Here is a 22,838-nt window from a genome sequence, read left to right as displayed (position 1 = left end):
AGGCAAAGGCAGCAGTACTCTTGTAAAGAAGTCGTAAATGGTGATGTTAGTGATCAAAGAAAACGGAAAATAGTGAACAAGGGTGTTGATGTTCGCTTTTGAGTCTGTTCGAAACAAAGATAGATACAACAGATACATGATTCAATCATAGTGGTTTGTTTCAAGAGAGTAGTAGTGGGTTTACGAGTTAAATGGAAACAGAAACCTAAATAGATTATAAAGGTGATAGTCTTGGTGGTGTTGGGCAGAAGGTTAGTAGAATCAAAAGGGCAGTCTAGTAGCATAGAAGGAGAATGATAACAAGTTGTATGTGTGTCCATGCCATGAAGGAGTAATATGTATATATATATTCGATGCATATATCTATTATTGAGATGATCAAAGAAAATAGTAAAATGTAGTAGGCTAGTATAGAAAGCTAGTGATGTGCTGTGATAAAAACAAAACAGAGATAGATATGTATTAATTTATTTCTCACATGCATAAACATCATAGTCACCCTTTTTTTTAAATTTCAATGCAACTTTATGAATGAAAGAAACGTGCATATGATCAATTGATATTTACAAATAGTATAGCAGCCATGTACTATGGATCATTCTACCGACACTTTCCCCATAAAGTGTTATATCGTGCCCATTACTAAACAGTTAATGTATAAAAGTGTTCCTAAAAATCCCAAACTTTTAAATTAAATATATTTAATTATTTCATTCATTAACTGTTTGAAACCTGATCAAAAAGATTCAATGATTATTTATTTTCTGTTCCAATTTATATGTACGGAGTACAAAAACTTAGATTGAAAAGGTAAAAAAAATATTTATCAAAACTATTATCTTTTTAATCAAATTTTAGACCAACATTTATTTTAAAATTTCATATATATATATTAGACCTATTTTAAAAATAATTAAACGTCAACCGAAAGTTACAGACATTTATCATTTAAGCTCAAAATTAATTATATTTAATATACACTATGTATATGTATAAACAGTTTTAAATAATAAAATTTGCTACGCAATTAAATATATATTAAATAATTAAACAAAATATATATACTAGAAATATACATATATTATATATAAAATAATAGTTGTTATTATCATGTATTTTATTTTACCTATTTATTTATAAAAATAAATTTATATAATAATTTATTAATGTTCATGTTATTATATATTATACATGTATTTATATATACACAAATTCATATATATATTCACATATTTACAAGCAATGGTTCGTGAATCATTGGGAACACTCGAAGGTCAATTGAATATAAGAAACAGTTCAAAAATTTTGAGACTCAGATTATCAGACTTTGCTTATCGTGTTAAAGATATTAGATCGTATCGAGAGTTTGGTTCAAAATTAGTCGAAATTTTCCGGGTCGTGACAGTACCTACCCGTTAAAGAAATTTCGTCTCGAAAATTTGATTGAGGTCGCCATGGCTAACAATAAAAATGTTTTCATGAAGAATATGAGTTGATAATTAGGGTTTTATCATTATTGATTAATATAGATAAAACGATTCGATCATGTGAAGCGTATGATAATGCTAAAAACGAACATATATTTCATAGCATTATTCCTCAAGAAAGACAAGCTTTTAGTTGCAATTGTTCTATTTACAAGTGATATTCGTTTAAATAATAAAAGGTGAAGACAAAAGACAGATTCGACGAATTGAAGACGCAAACGACCAAAAAGCTCAAAAGAACAAAAGACAATCAAAAAGGTTCCAATTATTGATAAGAAACGTCTCAAAATCACAAGAGTACAAGATTCAAAACGCAAAGTACAAGATATTAAATTGTACGCGAGGACGTTCGAAAATCCGGAACCGGGACCAGAGTCAACTCTTAACGCTCGACGCAACGGACTAAAAATTACAAGTTAACTATATATATAAATATAATATAATATATAATTAATTATATTAATTATATATATATTATATATATATATTTAAAACCGTCGGCAGCAGGAAACTCCAAGGGTGTAAACTGTAAATACCTCTCCGCGACTCGCGGAGTTTTAAGGGTATTTGGCCGCAAGTCGCGGAGCCCCAAATTTCAAGTCTGGCTATAAATCAACCCGAATTCTGATCAAAATATCATCATTTTTTTCTTCTCATTCATACGAAGTAATATATATTTATATTTATAATTTATATTTTAATTTTAATTATAATTCTAATAATAAGGGTATGTTAGCGAATGTTGTAAGGGTGTAAGTCGAAATTCTGTCCGTGTAACGCTACGCTATTTTTAATCATTGTAAGTTATGTTCAACCTTTTTATATTAATGTCTCGTAGCTAAGTTATTATTATGCTTGTTTAAAACGAAGTAATCATGATGTTAGGCTAATTATTAAAATTGGGTAATTGGGCTTTGTACCATAATTGGGGTTTGGACAAAAGAACGACACTTGTGGAAACTAGACTATGGGCTATTAATGGGCTTTATATTTGTTTAACTAAATGAAAGTTTGTTAATGTTAATATAAAGATTTACAATTGGGCGTCCCTATAAATTACCATATACACTCGATCGGACACGATGGGCGGGGTATTTATATGTACGAATAATCGTTCATTTAACCGGACACGGGAATGGATTAATAGCCACTAGAATAATTAAAACAGGGGTGAAATTACATTCAAGGGTAATTGGTGTAATTGTTAACAAAGTAGTAAAACCTTGGTTTACACGCAGTCGATAACCTGGTGTATTCATTAAACAAAGTATTAAAACCTTGTTACAATTCGAATCCCCAATTAGTTGGAATATTTATCTTCGGGTATAATAATAATTTGACAAGGACACTTGTAATTTATATTTATGACTGATGGACTGTTATGGACAAAAACCAGACGGACATATTGAATAATCCAGGACAAAGGACAATTAACCCATGGGCATAAAACTAAAATCAACACGTCAAACATCATGATTACGGAAGTTTAAATAAGCATAATTCTTTTATTTCATATTTAATTTCCTTTATTTTATATTTAATTGCACTTCTAATTATCGCACTTTTATTTATTGTTATTTTATTTTATCGCACTTTTAATTATCGTACTTTTTAATTATCGCAATTTAATTTTATCGCATTTTTATTATTCGCAATTTCATTATCGTTATTTACTTTACGCTTTAATTTAAAGTCTTGTATTTATTTAATATTTTACATTAGGTTTTAACTGCGACTAAAGTTTTAAAATCGACAAACCGGTCATTAAACGGTAAAAACCCCCCTTTATAATAATAATATTACTTATATATATATTTGTATTTTTATAAAAGTAAACTAATATAGCGTTGAGCTTTGTTTAAAGATTTCCCTGTGGAACGAACCGGACTTACTAAAAACTACACTACTGTACGATTAGGTACACTGCCTATAAGTGTTGTAGCAAGGTTTAAGTATATCCATTCTATAAATAAATAAATATCTTGTGTAAAATTGTATCGTATTTAATAGTATTTCCTGCTAAAAATTAATAGTATTTTATACCCCTCTGCTTTGACATCAAGTATTTTTGGCTCCGCTGCCGGGGAACATCTTAAAAGCCGGAAGCGCAACGCTAATATAAAAAAAAAACAAGATTTTTAGTTACTTTTATTAAAAATTTGCTTTTGTAGAAATACGTTTTAATTATTCAAAAATATAAAAAACAAAAATATAAGCATTTTTAAGATTTTGTTAAATATTTAAGTTTTATAAGTTTCTTTATTTTTATTTTAGTTTATAAAAATATAAGTTTTAATTTTAATATCTTTTATTTAATTAAAAAAACAGAAAACAAAATAAAAAGAAAAAAAAAATAAAAAGAAAAACGCGTAAAAAGTGAAACCTGTCAGCTCAAATTCTGAACCCCGCGACTCGCGGGGTTTTCTTCTCTCTTTGCCGCGACTCGCGGAGGCCCTCTGACACACGGACAAAAACCCTAATTTCGCATTGATTACGGGTTATAATTTATTATTATTATTATTTAACTTAATTATTATTATTATTATTATTAATTTTAGTTTTATTTTTACTTTTTACTTTATATTTATGTATTTTGTTTAATTAGTTTTATTAAAATTGTAAAATTAATAGTTTATTAAATAAATAACATAAAAATAATATTTTTATAAAAATTGTACTTTTTACAACTTTTTGTATATTTTTATATTTTTGTACCTTTTTAATCGTTGTAGCGTAATATTTGTATTTTTTAGCTCATATTTAATTTTAAAATTAGTTTTTGCTATAGTTATTTTTACTCCTAGATTTTTAGGCTTTGCCGTAGAATTCCTTAAGTGCTTTTTCTTTAGACTAAGATTTAGGTGCTTTAGAATTTTGCGACGCCTTTTTAAGTTTTAGTTTCTTTTTAAGTTATTTCCATTTGGGATTTAGTTTTTCCTTGTAAGCTTTAATATTTTTAGACCTTTTACTATGTATCAATTATCATTCCAATTAGTAATTTCAATTTGCGATTATAATTTTAAGTTAGTTGTAGTAATAAGGTTAAATTAGTTAAGTATTTTTAAGTTTTGATAAGTTTCTTTTATTTTTCCGTCACCTTTTATTTTTCAACCATTTTTTCTTTTTCGACATTTTTCGAAGCGCAATCTCTTTGTCTTTCTTATTTCTCGCCATTCTAGTTTTTAGGACTTAGAATTTCATTCTACTTCTTATCTAAATTTCTTAAAATTACGAAAATTTATTTTGAGTAGTTAAATTGATAGACATCAAAATTTTCTGGTTCGTAGTAATAGTTGGATTTGTACGTGGACCGGGTTATTGGAGCCAAACAGTCCTCAATTATATTGAGACCAAACGAATCCTGCCCCTCTGCTGCATCTTTTGGCTATTCGAAACGTGGGCAAAATCAGAAAAGTCTATTGATTGGATAACTTATTATAATTTTTCTTTCCTTTTAAAAACTAATAGGATATTCAGTGAATGCACCGAGCAAGACGTTCACCACCTTTAATACGTTCACCACCTTTAACTCGATCAAGACATCGTTTAACAAATATAACCGCCGTTGATTTTTCTTTAGAATCGTCATCCAGTCGACCAAGTACTTCAGTTCAAATTTCCGATAATCCATTTTTTGAACCCGACCTCACAATTGAGAATCCAGAAAATATTCAGGAACGGTTCGTAGATCCTGAACCACTAAACTTTCCTCCGGAACCACCAATCATTCAAACAGAGATTGTTGAGGAACGAACTATTAAATCAGAATCATCTAGTGATACCGAGTCAACAAATTCAATTATGGAGAATCTGGAACCTTTAAGTATGGAAGACCGAATGAGAGCTAAACGCACTGGCCAAGGTCACGCAATTACTCATCCAGACATTAATGCGCCAGATTATGAAATCAAAGGACAAATTCTACACATGGTAACTAATCAATGCCAATTTAGTGGTGCGCCGAAGGAAGATCCAAATGAACATCTACGTACCTTTAATAGGATCTGCACACTATTTAAAATACGAGAAGTGGAGGATGAACAGATATATCTCATGTTATTTCCCTGGACTTTAAAGGGAGAAGCCAAAGATTGGTTGGAATCGTTACCTGAAGGGGCGATCGATACATGGGACGTTTTAATTGACAAATTTCTTAAACAATTCTTTCCTGCATCTAAAGCCGTAAGACTTCAAGCAGAAATTGTTACGTTCACACAGAAGCCAAATGAAACTCTATATGAGGCGTGGACAAGATATGGAAAGTTGTTAAGAGGATGTCCGCAACATGGTTTAGACACCTGTCAAATAGTACAAATATTCTACCAAGGATGCGACATCACTACAAGGAAAGACATAGATATAGCAGCTGGTGGTTCGATTATGAAGAAAACCGAAACTGATGCTTACAAAATTATTGATAACACTGCTTCCCACTCACATGAGTGGCACCAAGAAAAAGACATCATTAGATCATCTAAAGCAGCTAGAGCCGATTCTAGCCATGACTTAGATTCCATTTCCGCAAAGATAGATGCTTTCGAGAGACGAATGGAAAAAATGACTAAAGATATTCATGCTATACGAATTAGTTGTGAGCAGTGTGGAGGACCACATTTGACAAAAGATTGTCTCAGTATTGAATTAACAATGGAACAAAGAGAGAATATTTCATACATAAACCAAAGGCCTGGAAATAATTATCAGAATAATTATCAACCGCCAAGACCGATTTACAATCAAAACCAGAATTATAACCGAAATATTCCATACAACAACCAACAAGGTCCTAGCAATCAACAATTATCCAATAATACTTATAATCAGCAAAGACCGAATTTTCAGAACAAACCACCACAACAAACCGATGATAAAAAGCCGAATTTAGAAGATATGATGACGAAGCTAGTTGAAACTCAAACGCAGTTTTTCACATCTCAAAAACAAACCAATGAACAAAATGCTCAAGCATTTAGAAATCAACAAGCTTCTATTCAAAATCTGGAACAAGAAGTAAGTAACCTAGCAAGGTTAATAGGTGAAAGAAAACCGGGAAGTCTACCTAGTGATACAAATGCTAACCCCCGGAATGAAACAGCTAAAGCTATTACCACAAGAAGTGGTACAACACTTAAATCACCTGAAATACCTGTAACTTCTGATGAAACTATTCCTACTACACAAGAACCACAACCTGATCAAGATAAGGAAAAAGAACCGGTAGTTGAAAAGGTTAATGAAGATAACACAGTTAAGGATAAACCTTATGTTAAACCATACCAACCACCACTTCCTTACCCAAGTAAAATGAAGAAAGAAAAACTTGAAGCCGAGCAATCCAAATTCTTGGATATGTTTAAACAGATAAATGTAAATCTTCCTTTCATTGATGTGATTTCAGGAATGCCAAGGTATGCTAAATTCTTGAAAGATCTAATCACGAATAGAAAGAAAATGGAAGAACTCTCGGCTGTTACTATGAATGCTAATTGTTCAGCAGTGCTGTTGAATAAGATACCAGAAAAACTATCTGATCCAGGAAGTTTCACAATTCCATGTTTTCTGGGTAGCCTTAGTTCAATAGAAGCATTAGCAGATTTAGGTGCTAGTATAAATCTAATGCCGTATTCACTATACGCTAAACTAGACCTTGGAGAATTGAAACCAACAAGAATAAGCATACAACTAGCCGATCGATCAATAAAATATCCTAGAGGGATAATGGAGAACATGCTAGTTAAAGTTGGTACTTTAGTATTTCCAGTAGATTTTGTTGTTTTGGACATGGAAGAAGATTCTCAAGTTCCTCTCATATTAGGAAGACCATTCTTAAACACGGCTAAAGCAATGATAGACGTGTTCGGTAAGAAACTGACCCTAAGTATAGAGGATGAGAGTGTTACCTTTTCAGTTGATAGAGCAATGCAACAACCACAATCTGCAGATGATACATGTTATTATATTCAAACTATAGATGCACATGCAGAATTATTAAAAGAATTTCCAGAATTACAAGGAACAGGAGAATGTTCTTTAGGAGAAGGTAATGAACCAATTGATGAAGCCGAAATGTTAGCTACACTTATAGCTAATGGATATGAACCAACAACAGAAGAAATTCAAATGCTAAAAGAAGAAGACAGATATCGATATAAATCATCGATAGAAGAACCTCCAAAATTAGAGTTAAAGCCACTTCCAAACCATTTGGAATACGCTTATTTACATGGTGAATCTGAATTACCTGTAATAATATCGTCTTCTCTTACTGAAAATGAGAAATCACAACTCATTTCTGTGTTGAAAGCTCATAAACCAGCCATTGCATGGAAGATTCATGATATTAAAGGAATAAGTCCTTCGTATTGCACACATAAAATCCTTATGGAAGAAGGTCATAAAACGTATGTGCAACGCCAACGAAGACTAAATCCTAATATGCAAGATGTAGTTAAGAAAGAGATTATTAAACTGCTAGATGCAGGTTTGATATATCCAATTTCTGATAGTCCATGGGTAAGCCCAGTTCAATGCGTACCTAAGAAGGGTGGTATGACTGTCATTACAAATGAGAAAAATGAGCTTATTCCTACTAGGACTGTAACAGGATGGCGTGTGTGTATTGATTATAGAAAATTAAATGACGCCACCAGAAAAGATCACTTTCCCTTACCTTTCATAGATCAAATGTTGGAAAGATTAGCCGGAAATAGTTACTATTGTTTTCTAGATGGATTTTCCGGATATTTTCAAATTCCAATAGCACCCGAGGACCAAGAGAAAACCACATTCACGTGCCCTTATGGTACTTTTGCTTACAAACGCATGCCATTTGGACTTTGTAACGCCCCTGCAACCTTTCAAAGGTGTATGATGGCAATTTTTCACGACATGATAGAAGAATGCATGGAAGTATTCATGGATGACTTTTCAGTCTTCGGTGATACATTTAAATCATGTCTAGTTAATCTGGAACGAATGCTAATTAGATGCGAAAAATCAAATCTAGTACTTAATTGGGAGAAATGCCATTTCATGGTTAAAGAAGGCATCGTTCTTGGACATAAAATTTCAAAAGAAGGAATTGAAGTGGATAGAGCTAAAGTAGATGTAATTGCTAAACTTCCACATCCCACAAATGTTAGAGGAGTTAGGAGTTTTCTAGGGCATGCCGGTTTTTACCGACGTTTTATAAAAGATTTTTCTAAAATTGCCACTCCTATGAATAAACTCCTAGAAAAGGATGCGCCATTCATCTTTTCAGATGAGTGTATCAAATCTTTTAATATTCTTAAAGAAAAACTCACTAATGCACCGATCATGATAACACCAAATTGGAATCTACCATTTGAACTAATGTGCGATGCAAGTGATTTTGCAATGGGAGCCGTTTTAGGACAAAGGATTGAAAAACGATTTCAACCTATATATTATGCTAGTAAGACATTACAAGGAGCACAAACGAACTATACAACCACTGAAAAAGAACTCCTTGCTATTGTCTTTGCTTTTGACAAATTTCGATCATATCTCGTTCTAGCAAAAACGGTGGTCTATACCGACCATTCTGCTCTTAGATACCTATTTTCAAAACAAGATGCTAAACCAAGATTAATCCGTTGGATCTTACTCTTACAAGAGTTTGATATTGAAATCAAAGATAAAAAAGGAGCAGAAAATCTCGCCGCTGATCATCTTTCTCGTCTTGAAAATCCCGAATTAGAAGTTCTGAATGAATCGGCCATACAAGACAACTTTCCTGATGAATATCTATTGAAGATAGATTATAAAGAAATTCCATGGTTTGCAGACTATGCAAACTACTTAGTTTGTGGATTCCTTGAAAAAGGATTATCGTACCAAAGACGAAAGAAATTCTTCAGTGATATAAAACACTATTTCTGGGAAGATCCACATCTGTTTAAAAGTTGTCCCGATGGAATAATACGCCGATGTGTATTTGGAGATGAAGCTAGTAAAATTTTAAACCATTGTCACACAGGACCAACAGGAGGGCATTATGGGCCTCAACTAACAGCAAGAAAAGTTTATGAAGCTGGATTCTATTGGCCTACAATTTACAAAGACGCACACCTTCTTTGCAAATCCTGTGATGCATGTCAAAGGGCCGGAAAAATAAGTCAACGTGATGAAATGCCACAAAATGTCATTCAAGTATGTGAAGTATTTGACATTTGGGGTATTGACTTTATGGGTCCATTTCCAAAATCTCATAATAATCTATATATACTCGTAGCCATTGACTATGTATCTAAATGGGCGGAAGCACAAGCTCTCCCAACTAACGATGCACGAGTTGTAGTCAACTTTTTAAAACGTCTTTTTGCAAGGTTTGGAACACCGAAAGCTTTAATAAGTGATCGGGGAACTCATTTTTGTAATAATCAACTTGAGAAAGTTCTTAAAAGATATGGAGTAACTCATAAAATCTCCACTGCATATCATCCACAAACAAGTGGACAAGTTGAAAATACCAACCGAGCTTTAAAACGTATTCTAGAGAAAACCGTAGGATCAAATCCAAAGGAATGGTCCATTAAATTGGAGGATGCACTCTGGGCTTTTAGAACAGCCTACAAAACTCCAATTGGAACCACACCTTTTAGACTTGTGTATGGAAAAGCATGTCATCTTCCAGTAGAAATTGAACACAAAGCATTTTGGGCTTTGAAGACATGTAATCTTGATTTACATGAAGCCGGACGTCTACGATTAAGTCAACTAAACGAATTAGAAGAATTAAGACATGAAGCATACGAAAATTCGTTAATCTATAAAGAAAGAACGAAGAAATGGCATGATAAAAGAATCAGAAGTTCAAAAGAATTTAAAGAAGGAGACAGAGTTCTTCTTTTCAATTCACGATTCAAGCTATTTCCTGGAAAATTGAAGTCAAGATGGTCTGGACCATTCATAGTCAAAAGAGTTTTCCCATACGGAACGATAGAATTAATAAATTCAAATGGGATTGAATTTAAAGTTAATGGTCACAGAGTTAAACATTACATACATGGTCCGATGGAAGTCGACAACGAAGTTAATCACAATTTCGACACCACAGCTAACTAAGTGTGGGGAGAATCAAGTGTTTAAGGGATAATATGTATTTCTGTTAGAGTTAGATTGTCTGTTTTCGTGTAGTTCTCGAAAATGGAACACGTATGGTCTTTCCCTAGCAGACCCTAAAGAACTAGTCTTCTTCCCCCATTCTGAATTTTTATTTTTTTTAGGTTTTTACGAAATGAAGACTGCCTGTGAACTAAACCATGGTCTAATGCTACACGCTTTGATCACTAAACGTAATAATGACATACTACCGAGTGAATTAGTATCAGTAATCAGAGAAAGAATGGACGGAGTTAGAAAAGGATCCAGATGCGAAGATAATAAGTTACAATTTGGTAAAGGAAAATCAAAATCCGCAGCGAAAAGAAGAGCACGACACCTGGAAAAATGTCACAAATGCGGAAAATGGTCACATGGAGGTAAATGTTCAAATAATCAAACCTATTCAAATACCGAATTTGTTACTTTATGCAGAGACGGACCGTTCATATGTTTAGAAGAAAAGACAATGAATGCTCGAGGTTACGCTTATGCAGCCATGGAAAACCAATTAAACCGACTATCTTATGAATATAATAGATCATATAACTAAGAAATCTATTTCACAGGTATGTCTGTACAGTTTTTATTTTTATTTTTATTTTTAACCTTTTGATAATAAACGCTAATTTGTTCGCTAAAAAGTATTAAATTGGTATTAAATAAAATTAGGTTTGGCGACCGAAATTATTGATATCCTTCAAAAATTTATTACATCACTGCGAAATTTAACGTTTATTCTTAAGGTATAAATATCTTTAAACAATCAAACCAAAATATTTCAAAAATTCGTCATGAGTTAAATTAGGTCTTGAAACCGAAATTACTTTACCGAAAAGAGGGGCGCATATTTTTGATAATATTTGATTGATTAAAGTGGGATAAAAAGACAAAAAGATTTTTAATTTTATTATGTTTTTAAAATTAATATTTAAATCTTAAATTAATATTGTAAACTTTGTAAAAACAATATATTTAAAATTGTAAATATTTGATAAATTTATATAAGTGTGGTATGAATTTATAAATTTTTAAATTAAGTTTGGTGTGAATTTTTAATTTTTAAAATATGAATTTTAATTTTATGCATTTTAAATTTTGAGTTTGGTGTGAATTTTTAATTTTAATTTTGAATTTTATATTTAAGTTGTGTGAATTTAAAAACAAAAATTTACTTTATCTCATTAAGTTAAAAATATGATTTTTAAAATTCGTCGTAAGTTGAAGACTAGGTCTTTGAACCGAAATTGCTTTACCCGAGGGAGGGACGAGAACTTTTATTATCATTATTTTTAATCTTATTGATTTAAAGTATGCCAAAAACATTAAAAAACCCAAAAATCTTAGCTTTTAAAACAATCGCTACAAAAAGACAAATTTTAAAATTTTGTCGAGGGACGGACTAGGACATCGATCCGAAACGACCTCGTCCTAAATAACAAGGGAAACAAAATTTTAAAATTAATTTCTTAATTGTTTTATAAGTTAAAGATTATAAAAAAAAAAAAAAAAAAAAAAAAAAAAAAAAAAGGTAAACTCCGCGACTCGCGGAGTTTTCAGTACAAAACCTCCGCGACTCGCGGAGGGACAAAATTACAGAAAAAAAAATATAACCAGCTGCACGATCAGTTCACTCACCCACACACATAAACACCCAAATACTGCGAAAAAAGACCCCGAAATACTGCGAAAATCACCCCCAAAAATCTCAATTTTTAACCGTTAATCACCAAATTTTTTGCTAAAATCATGTTGAGAAGGATGATATCTAAGAACTACTCAAGAAAAACGGTAAATTTCTACACCTAAACACCATTTAATTCGAATTTTAGTGTTCTTGAGCTATTTTTCCCCAATTTGATTTTGATGCTTTTTAGTGTAATTAGACTTAAATTGTTTATGTATTATGCTTGTATAACCTAGATTGATGCTGTTTAAACATGATTAGAAGCCTTAAACTTCAAATTTTGAATAATCTAGGGTTTGTGTTCTTGAGCAATTTGGGGCTTTTTGATATAAACAGGTTATGGCCGATTTTTGTCATGAATTGTTGCCAAATTGAGTAGTGTAACATGTCTAGGTAGTTAAATGATCCAAACTTTGAGCCTAAACATGATTTTGAGAATTAAAGTGGACTTTTTCAAGTCCAAAATTCATGAACTTGATTTTTGAAAGATAATGCCATTTGAGACTTGTTTATTTGCTAGTAATGATTATTTTGACATGTTATTTGAGTTGAATGTTTATGAACTTGGCGAAAATTTTCGTATATGCTTATTTGAAAAAGTGTAGATTTGATAAAAATGTGAAAATAAGCTTAAGTTTGATGTAAATTGATAATGTCATTGTAATTATTTTGATTGATGATTTTGCTGACACTAATGCATATTTGGATGCACAAAATTTGTGTTTGATGTGTTTTGCAGAATGAAAGGGGTGAATCTTCATCCCAAGCCCGTCATGCTCCTGCTGAGAACTTGGAACAACAGGAGGTAGATAACTACTACAAGCAGGATGTACCTCATCCAGTCATGACCTTTTCAGATATGCACTTAGAACAGTTGCACCCGAACCTGCGATTTGACAGACTTTGGATAGATTATCCAAAATATCAACGGGGTTTGCATACTCTTCATTCCAAGGTTGTTGAGGTACCAAGGGTCATAGAATGGGGACCCTTGGAAGCTGTAGAATTGGCCGGGCCAATTAGGGAATTACTGGTACAGAGGTATGGTAATTCTTCTTTTAATGACTGGATATGTTTATTCACCATACGCAGACCTGTATATAAAGTATGGTGTGAAGAGTTGTTATGTAGTATAGAGTTGAATGATCGGGTAGCTAGTTTAACCGATCGTTCTTTTATTAGATTTTTGTTAGGCGGTTCGATGCGCCACATGTCTTTACTGGACATGGCTCAGGCTTTACGTATATATACGCCTGAGGAATTAGCGTCTGCCGATTGTAGAGGATTGATACTAAACGGTAGGAAAATAGATGAGAATTTTGATACACACGGTGTGTGGAGTCAAATGACAAGCCACCACCGTTTCAAAGGGGGAAACTACTCTTATTTGGATATAGATAGAGCCGAATTAAGAGTAATACATAGGTTTTTAGCTAATTCGATTACACAAAGGGGTAAAAACAAAGAAAAGGTAAATGAACAAGATTTGTTTTACCATATGTGTATTCGAGACCCACACAGCGCTGTAAGTATACCATATTGTGTGGGTTATTATTTATCAGCTATGGTTCGAGGGATGCGTCCACATAGCATAATAGGAGGTGGTATTTTTATTACTTTTATTGGTGAATATCTCGGTGTGGATATAAGTCGGGGGGGATTATTAGTAGAAGAGCCGGAACCCCGCGACACTATAGGTTTAAATGTATACCATGGTGCGAAAGTGTTGAAGCGGCGAAATAACGCCGCAGTACGATACAATGGTAGACATCCACAGGTAGAGAGAAACCAGGAACAAGGTAATGTAGGAGGGGGGAATGAGATGCAAGAAATGCATAGGTTTATAGCTTCTCAGGAATACGAAAATGCTAGACAGAGAGCATTTGAAGATTGGCAAGTTCATCAGAACCAGATCATAGCGCATTGCCAACATATAGGTAGAAACTATATTCCTACTCCGAAACCCGTCTTCCCTCCTTGGTCGATAGAGATGCAGCCACCATATCCTACGTATGACCCTGCCGAAGCATTCTATAGCACTTATGGTTATGCGTGGAACCCCTATTGGTACCAATATCATCCTTAGTTTACTTATTTTGTTTTATTATTTTGTAATTTGTAATTATTGATATATTTAATATTTTTGTTAATATTGTAATCATTTTTATAATTATCTAACTTTTATTCTTAGATTTTAATAATTTTTGAATGTGGGGTAATAAACCAAACTTCAAAAATATGTATATATGTTTGCAGTTTATCTTATGTACACAACAGGGTAAAACAACGCATTTTCAAAGACTGGCATTAAGTTCAGCAAAAGCAACTAATTTTGACGACAATGATGCAAAATATATGTGAAATAACAACAAGACGGAATGAACAAATGACGTGCACCATTTATCATTCAGCAAACAAACGCCAATATATTTGGAAACTTTGGTAAAAATTTAATCATTTTCACACAAATCACCCTCAATAATTTAAATTGTTACTGATTTCTTGCAAATGAGGGCATTGCAAGATCTTAAGTGTGGGAAGGGGTTAAATTCTTTCGGATTTTAAAAAATTTTTATTAAACACTTGGTTACCATTAAAATACTAGTAAAGCAGTAGTTGTATTAGAATCTAGTGCTCTCTGAAAAAAAAGAACAGCACTAGTCTTATATACTGACTACCCAATTCTAGTAAAATTTTTCAATTAAATGAATTCAAATCATGTTTATACATATTTATGAACGATAAAACTAGGTTTTAACACCGAAATTATTGTTACCTCGGAAAGGACATAAATTGAGAAACAAACTAAAATGTTAAAATTCATTTAAAATGGAATAGAGGACGATAAAAAGAAAAATAAAAAGCCAAGTGTGGGAAAATTTACCAAGTTATTTTAAACATATGTCACATATATTTGTAACAAATAACTGAAAATACTTTTGCTTTGAACTAAACTAAACTGTTTTACCCGATGAAAGAAAAGAAGAGATGGATCTACACGATGAATCAATTCCATCATTAAAAGGAAGTAAAGTCTTCCGAAAAAGACACGCGCTTCTTGATTTAGGTCATGAAGTTGTCGTCCAGACCAGCTGTAGGTTGACGAAAAATCTAGAAAAGTCATCACTAAAATCAGCAGGAAATCCACGGACCTCAGCATTAAACAGGGTCGCCAAGTGGTCAGATTTATCCTAACCATGAGAAGGATTTATCTCGTACAATGGGGGGGCACCGTGCAAATTAGCTTGATAAGACTAATGAATCAGATCCCCAGAAAGGATAATCTCCTTAAAGATTAAAAATCAGCTTTTAAGACTGATATTACTCAATCCTAGAGATTGACCTTAAAGATTGAGAATTCAAACTCATGGAATTCAATGATATCTAAACTCGAGCTTAAACGAGAAAATATTTTGATCAAAATTATAAACCGATTTGTTTTCTGAAAACCCTATTTTCAATGCGTTCATTACCATTGAACGTAAAATCCTAGGAATTCACCTGGAATTCATTAGGTCACCTGAACCAAATCGGGTGTCAACCGTAAGAACGGTGGTTGCATAGCATGGTCAAAGACAGGACTTTGTGCCAGACCGACAAATTATAAGGGTGAGCTTTACTATTGCTCCTACCAAGGATAGTAATTGCGTCCGACACGTGATAGACCATAATCAAAAGCATGTCACGGGACATTGCCTTAAACAGTTGCTTGTTCAACGCTTTCCTTTACAACCGGACGGTAGTTTGCCGAAAGGTAATATACGGAACAAGTAAACTGGACGTGTTGCTTTCCAAATACAAGGTTAGCAAGTGGGTGACACAAAACCGCAAGTTTTGAGCTAAAATTTTCAAATCTGAAACCCACCAAACCCACAAAAATATTTTGCAAACACCGGTAAAGGGTTATTCCGGAAAACTTATCTAGGGTAAAAAAAAAAAAAAACTAGATTTAATTTTCAAAAGATCAAATGTTTTCATAAAGATCCAATTTCCTTAATGGATCTAAATTTTTATAGTCATGTGGGACTGTAAACCATATCGTTACTACCATTGTTTATACCGCCGTATAGAAATCACTGATGTACAAAGTGTGAAGAATAAAGAAGTGATTCTAGTATTTCAAGACGATATTGCTTGAGGACAAGCAACGCTCAAGTGTGGGAATATTTGATAATGCTAAAAACGAACATATATTTCATAGCATTATTCCTCAAGAAAGACAAGCTTTTAGTTGCAATTGTTCTATTTACAAGTGATATTCGTTTAAATAATAAAAGGTGAAGACAAAAGACAGATTCGACGAATTGAAGACGCAAACGACCAAAAAGCTCAAAAGAACAAAAGACAATCAAAAAGGTTCCAATTATTGATAAGAAACGTCTCAAAATCACAAGAGTACAAGATTCAAAACGCAAAGTACAAGATATTAAATTGTACGCGAGGACGTTCGAAAATCCGGAACCGGGACCAGAGTCAACTCTTAACGCTCGACGCAACGGACTAAAAATTACAAGTTAACTATATATATAAATATAATATAATATATAATTAATTATATTAATTATATATATATTATATATATATATTTAAAACCGTCGGCAGCAGGAAACTCCAAGGGTGTAAACTGTAAATACCTCTCCGCGACTCGCGGAGTTTTAAGGGTATTTGGCCGCAAGTCGCGGAGCCCCAAATTTCAAGTCTGGCTATAAATCAACCCGAATTCTGATCAAAATATCATCATTTTTTTCTTCTCATTCATACGAAGTAATATATATTTATATTTATAATTTATATTTTAATTTTAATTATAATTCTAATAATAAGGGTATGTTAGCGAATGTTGTAAGGGTGTAAGTCGAAATTCTGTCCGTGTAACGCTACGCTATTTTTAATCATTGTAAGTTATGTTCAACCTTTTTATATTAATGTCTCGTAGCTAAGTTATTATTATGCTTGTTTAAAACGAAGTAATCATGATGTTAGGCTAATTATTAAAATTGGGTAATTGGGCTTTGTACCATAATTGGGGTTTGGACAAAAGAACGACACTTGTGGAAACTAGACTATGGGCTATTAATGGGCTTTATATTTGTTTAACTAAATGAAAGTTTGTTAATGTTAATATAAAGATTTACAATTGGGCGTCCCTATAAATTACCATATACACTCGATCGGACACGATGGGCGGGGTATTTATATGTACGAATAATCGTTCATTTAACCGGACACGGGAATGGATTAATAGCCACTAGAATAATTAAAACAGGGGTGAAATTACATTCAAGGGTAATTGGTGTAATTGTTAACAAAGTAGTAAAACCTTGGTTTACACGCAGTCGATAACCTGGTGTATTCATTAAACAAAGTATTAAAACCTTGTTACAATTCGAATCCCCAATTAGTTGGAATATTTATCTTCGGGTATAATAATAATTTGACAAGGACACTTGCAATTTATATTTATGACTGATGGACTGTTATGGACAAAAACCAGACGGACATATTGAATAATCCAGGACAAAGGACAATTAACCCATGGGCATAAAACTAAAATCAACACGTCAAACATCATGATTACGGAAGTTTAAATAAGCATAATTCTTTTATTTCATATTTAATTTCCTTTATTTTATATTTAATTGCACTTCTAATTATCGCACTTTTATTTATTGTTATTTTATTTTATCGCACTTTTAATTATCGTACTTTTTAATTATCGCAATTTAATTTTATCGCATTTTTATTATTCGCAATTTCATTATCGTTATTTACTTTACGCTTTAATTTAAAGTCTTGTATTTATTTAATATTTTACATTAGGTTTTAACTGCGACTAAAGTTTTAAAATCGACAAACCGGTCATTAAACGGTAAAAACCCCCCTTTATAATAATAATATTACTTATATATATATTTGTATTTTTATAAAAGTAAACTAATATAGCGTTGAGCTTTGTTTAAAGATTTCCCTGTGGAACGAACCGGACTTACTAAAAACTACACTACTGTACGATTAGGTACACTGCCTATAAGTGTTGTAGCAAGGTTTAAGTATATCCATTCTATAAATAAATAAATATCTTGTGTAAAATTGTATCGTATTTAATAGTATTTCCTGCTAAAAATTAATAGTATTTTATACCCCTCTGCTTTGACATCAGCGTACGAGTGAAGCTATCATAAAATATTGAAATAAAGACATAGAGATTCGTCTTAACTTTTGACGTAGTCACTGTTGAATTTCGGAACTCAAGGAATTTAAGGAAATCTTCTAATCAGAAAGAAAATGTAATAGCACGATTTATTAGCAACTATTGGAATTACGGAAGAACATGAATATCAAAGGAAATATTCCCGTGGTATGTTTAGAAATTAAGTAGAATGAAAGAGTCGTGTAACATGACTCATGATGGTGGTATGATCTACTGTGAACCATCACCATGTTTCATTAGAAACTCAGCATGACTTACTGTGATATAATCACGTTGGCCAAGCGTCATTATATTATACTAACTCATGCTTCAATTCCCAACACTTCTCCACAATTCATTCATAATTTATACTTAGATTTTATAGAAGTTTTCAATATAATAGAATACAGAAAACACGAAGAGGTAGATAATTTCGGACAAGAATATTTATGAAAATATCCTCAGAAATATCGAAGATATTTACGATGATATTTTGGAATTTCTAAGTTTGAAGTTGATAAGGAAAAATTTTTTGCAAGAATTTTAACATGAGTATGGAGCAAGATATTCGTTGAAGGTTTCATCGGATCTAGAATTACCTGAATTCTTTGAATATAGGGTTTGGTCCTTGTATTTGTCCTTGGTCTCCTTCATGGTGTGCTCAATCCGATTTTCAGTACCAATTTTTCTATCGAGTGCTTCCAACACTCCATTCTTTTATCATCACTTTTGGCCATTAAGACCGTTTACTACATGCTGCTTCGTCAGCATTTTTAAAGTTCTGGATCTGGATCATTGGTTATCAAACCGAGGTAGTTTCAGGAGAATTGTGTTTTTAGATGATTAAACGCTGGTGGTAGTATGGTGGAATATAAAAGGTTACTCGGTAATAATAAAAGAGTACACATATATATCAAGGTTATAATAAGGTTGTTTCAGATGAAAAGTCGGAGTTAACTTGCTGGAGCTGTGACAAAGTTTGCTACCTTGAAAAGGGATTGTAAAGTTATTTTGGGTAACAACATCGCTAAAGGAATTAGCACAACTACGTGTTAAACGTTTACTCAGTTTTCGAGAGTTTTTCAGGTACATACTATATGCATCATTCTTTTCTTCCGTAGATGAAGTGCGGCTGGTTCATCCTCTCGATTGAGGTGTTTTCAAGAATCATGTAATGTTTGAACGCAGATTGGAATCGTCAAGATACAAATGAGGTTTAAGATGAAATCAAGTGGCAAACTTGAAGAATTATTTAGTTTCATATGTTATAATCAATATTTTGATTCATTTTAATTGTCCAATGTTATTAGTCCACAGTCGATAGTCCACAGTTAACAGTCCAATAATTCATATATAGTTTAATATATAATATTCGAATTAATTAATACGTATCGTGACCCGTGTACATGTCTCAGACTCGATCACAACTCAAACTATATATATTATTGCAGAATCAACCTCAACCCTGTATAGCTAACTCCCGCATTACTGCATATAGAGTGTCTATGGTTATTCCAAATAATATATATAGATGCGTCGATATGATATGTCAAAACCTTGTATACGTGTCCCTAATATTTAAAGTGCGTAAAATAAATAACAGAAATTAAATGTCGATAAATAAAATTGCTATAATTAAATTGCGATAAATAAACTGCGATAAATAAAATGTAATCAGTTAGCTAGGAACAGTTAGCTAGGAACAGTTAGCGTGGATTCTTAACAAAATTTCTCATAATTAATTTGTTTGTTTCTAACAAATTTTATTTTGTCCAATGTTTTCTTCATTATGCCACTTGTTGGATTCTGATATGTTAAAATCCAAATATGAAATTTGAATGAAAATGGTTATTCTGTGTTGACGGATATGTATATCGGTGAATGTAAGTAAAATAGTAAATGACTGTTGAATCAAATTCGAAAATTGTACAGTGTAACTTATTAATGTGAAACCTAAATATTCCTCGGGTATTACCTACCCGTTAAAATATTTTCACCATTAACAGTTTGTACGAAAAAATTTTTAATTACAATCTTTATGAAAATATACTTACATATATATTTTCTTCAGATGTAATATAGATTTAATGAGTTGATATGATATTAATCTCATTTAATTTACCGTTAGAACGAGAATATATAATCTCTAAAACATTAAAGATTACATAATCGTCATGTCGAACGAAGGTAATTGATGTAGAACAATTTGTAGAACGATGATTATACTCGAGGTACAGAATGAGATGGTGAGGCATGGATTGTTGAAACTTGGGTTATTGGTGGTACTGGTACCGTTGGTGCTGAAGATGGTGATGTTAGTGGTATTGGTGATACTGCTGGTGCTTGCAAATTGTGTACCGTGCTCTCTAAAGTTAATACTCTAGCTCGGAGTTCTCTAACTTCTTCTACTAACCCTGGTTGGTTATCAGTATGAGGTAAAAGTCGGATATCTTCTCTAGTTCCGTTAATGGTAGTCTCAAGATGAAAAATTCTTGCAAAAAGGGTATAAACGGTGTTGCGAACAGGTTCGCCAGTTAGCGGGTCAAGTACTCCAAGGTTAGGTGGTAGATTCGGTTCATGGTATGGAGTACCTTCTTCCCTTCTCCATAGGGTGAGTATGTCGCGAACCCACCCCCATTTTCTCCAGTAATCACGGTAGTTGATTGGTTGGTGTGCTCCTGCCACGCTGTCTTCGGAGTCAGAGGAATTTGGTCGATTCGTAGAGGCCATCTTACGCGATCTCAGAAAAGATTTTTGGTATGAAGAGTTTAGTGACAGCAATTGATAGTTGGATGGTATTCTCAATGCATCCTATGCAAAGATATATATAGTACCAGTTTCCCCTAAATTACGGAGAAATTTACGGGAGATATCAAGCAAGGTTTACCGTAATAGATACGCTAAAATATGAATTTTTGTCTATACACTATTCATGCAATCAATACAGTAAAATGTGTCTAGACTAAGAATGATAAGTAGATATTTTTCGATAAATGGTGGTAAGCAAAAACTTTTGACATATAGACCAGGTTCAAGTCTAGACTCATTAATATAACCTAACAACTACTAGGCCGAAGTCCAGACTCATTAATGCATCCTAACAAATACTAGTTAGACACACTAATGCAAGACCTGGTTCACTATGACCACCGCTCTGATACCACCTGTGAGAACCCGTCCTTATCCCCCTGGACGAAGTCTTCATCATTTGGTCCCATTGCGAGGTACTGTCTTAAGTATGCCATGAAGGACTCCAAGTAATGTCTTTAAAATGAGCAAATGCACAGCGAAAGACTTAATTCATACCTGAGAATAAACATGCTTAAAAGTGTCAACCAAAAGGTTGGTGAGTTCATAGGTTTATCATAACAATCATTTCCATATGTTAATAGACCACAAGATTTCATGTATACAAATGTTTTAATAAAAATATTCTAAGTGGTTGAGCACTTGGTAACCATACTTCTTAACATTTAATCAAAGTCGCATATTCCCTTTATTATGAAATCTCAATACACCGTACCAAGTGTAGTCACCTAAACGAAGTACTGTGCAACCGTTGAATACTGGTCGACCAGCCCGGTTGGGGTTGTCAAGCCCGATAGATCTATCAACAGGATTCGCGTTTACAATACCACATGTAAATAGTAGTTACCAAGCTACAGGGAAGTATGCCAGTGGTACAACTCAACGTAGAATATATTTTTAAGTACTTGTGTCTATTTCGTAAACATTTATAAAAGCATCGCATGTATTCTCAGCCCAAAAATATATATTGCAAAAGCAATTAAAAAGGGAGCAAATGAAACTCACCATATTGTATTTTGTAGTAAAAATACATATGACAATATAATACACAATGCAAGGTTGTCCTCGGATTCACGAACCTATATCATTTATATATGTTAACACATATAATGATAATCGAACAAATTTATATATTATTAGTGATTTAATTGTTATTTTAATTAGGTGTTTTATTAATAACTTAATTAATTATATTTATTAATATAAATTTTAATATAGTTATTTTAGTTGTAGTAAAGATAGTTTTACATAACTAACAATTATTTGATAAAATAATATTGATAATAATAACTAATAAATTGTTTTATTTTATAATATTAATAGTAATGATAACAAAGATGATAGTTTTTATAAAAATGATACTCTTAATAATAATGATAAAAATAATGACTTTAATAAAAATGAAATTTTTTTTTAGTAAAATGATAAGTTTAATAATAATGATAATGAAAATAATATTTTTTTTATAATAATACTTAATACTTAATATTAATAATAATAATAGTAACACTAACACTAATAATAATAATAATAATAATAATAA

This window comes from Rutidosis leptorrhynchoides, chromosome 2 (genome assembly GCF_046630445.1).
Source record: "Rutidosis leptorrhynchoides isolate AG116_Rl617_1_P2 chromosome 2, CSIRO_AGI_Rlap_v1, whole genome shotgun sequence".
Classification (NCBI taxonomy): Eukaryota; Viridiplantae; Streptophyta; class Magnoliopsida; order Asterales; family Asteraceae; genus Rutidosis; species Rutidosis leptorrhynchoides.
The sequence above is the reverse complement of the archived record's forward strand: the minus strand, read 5'-3'. Positions refer to the sequence as shown.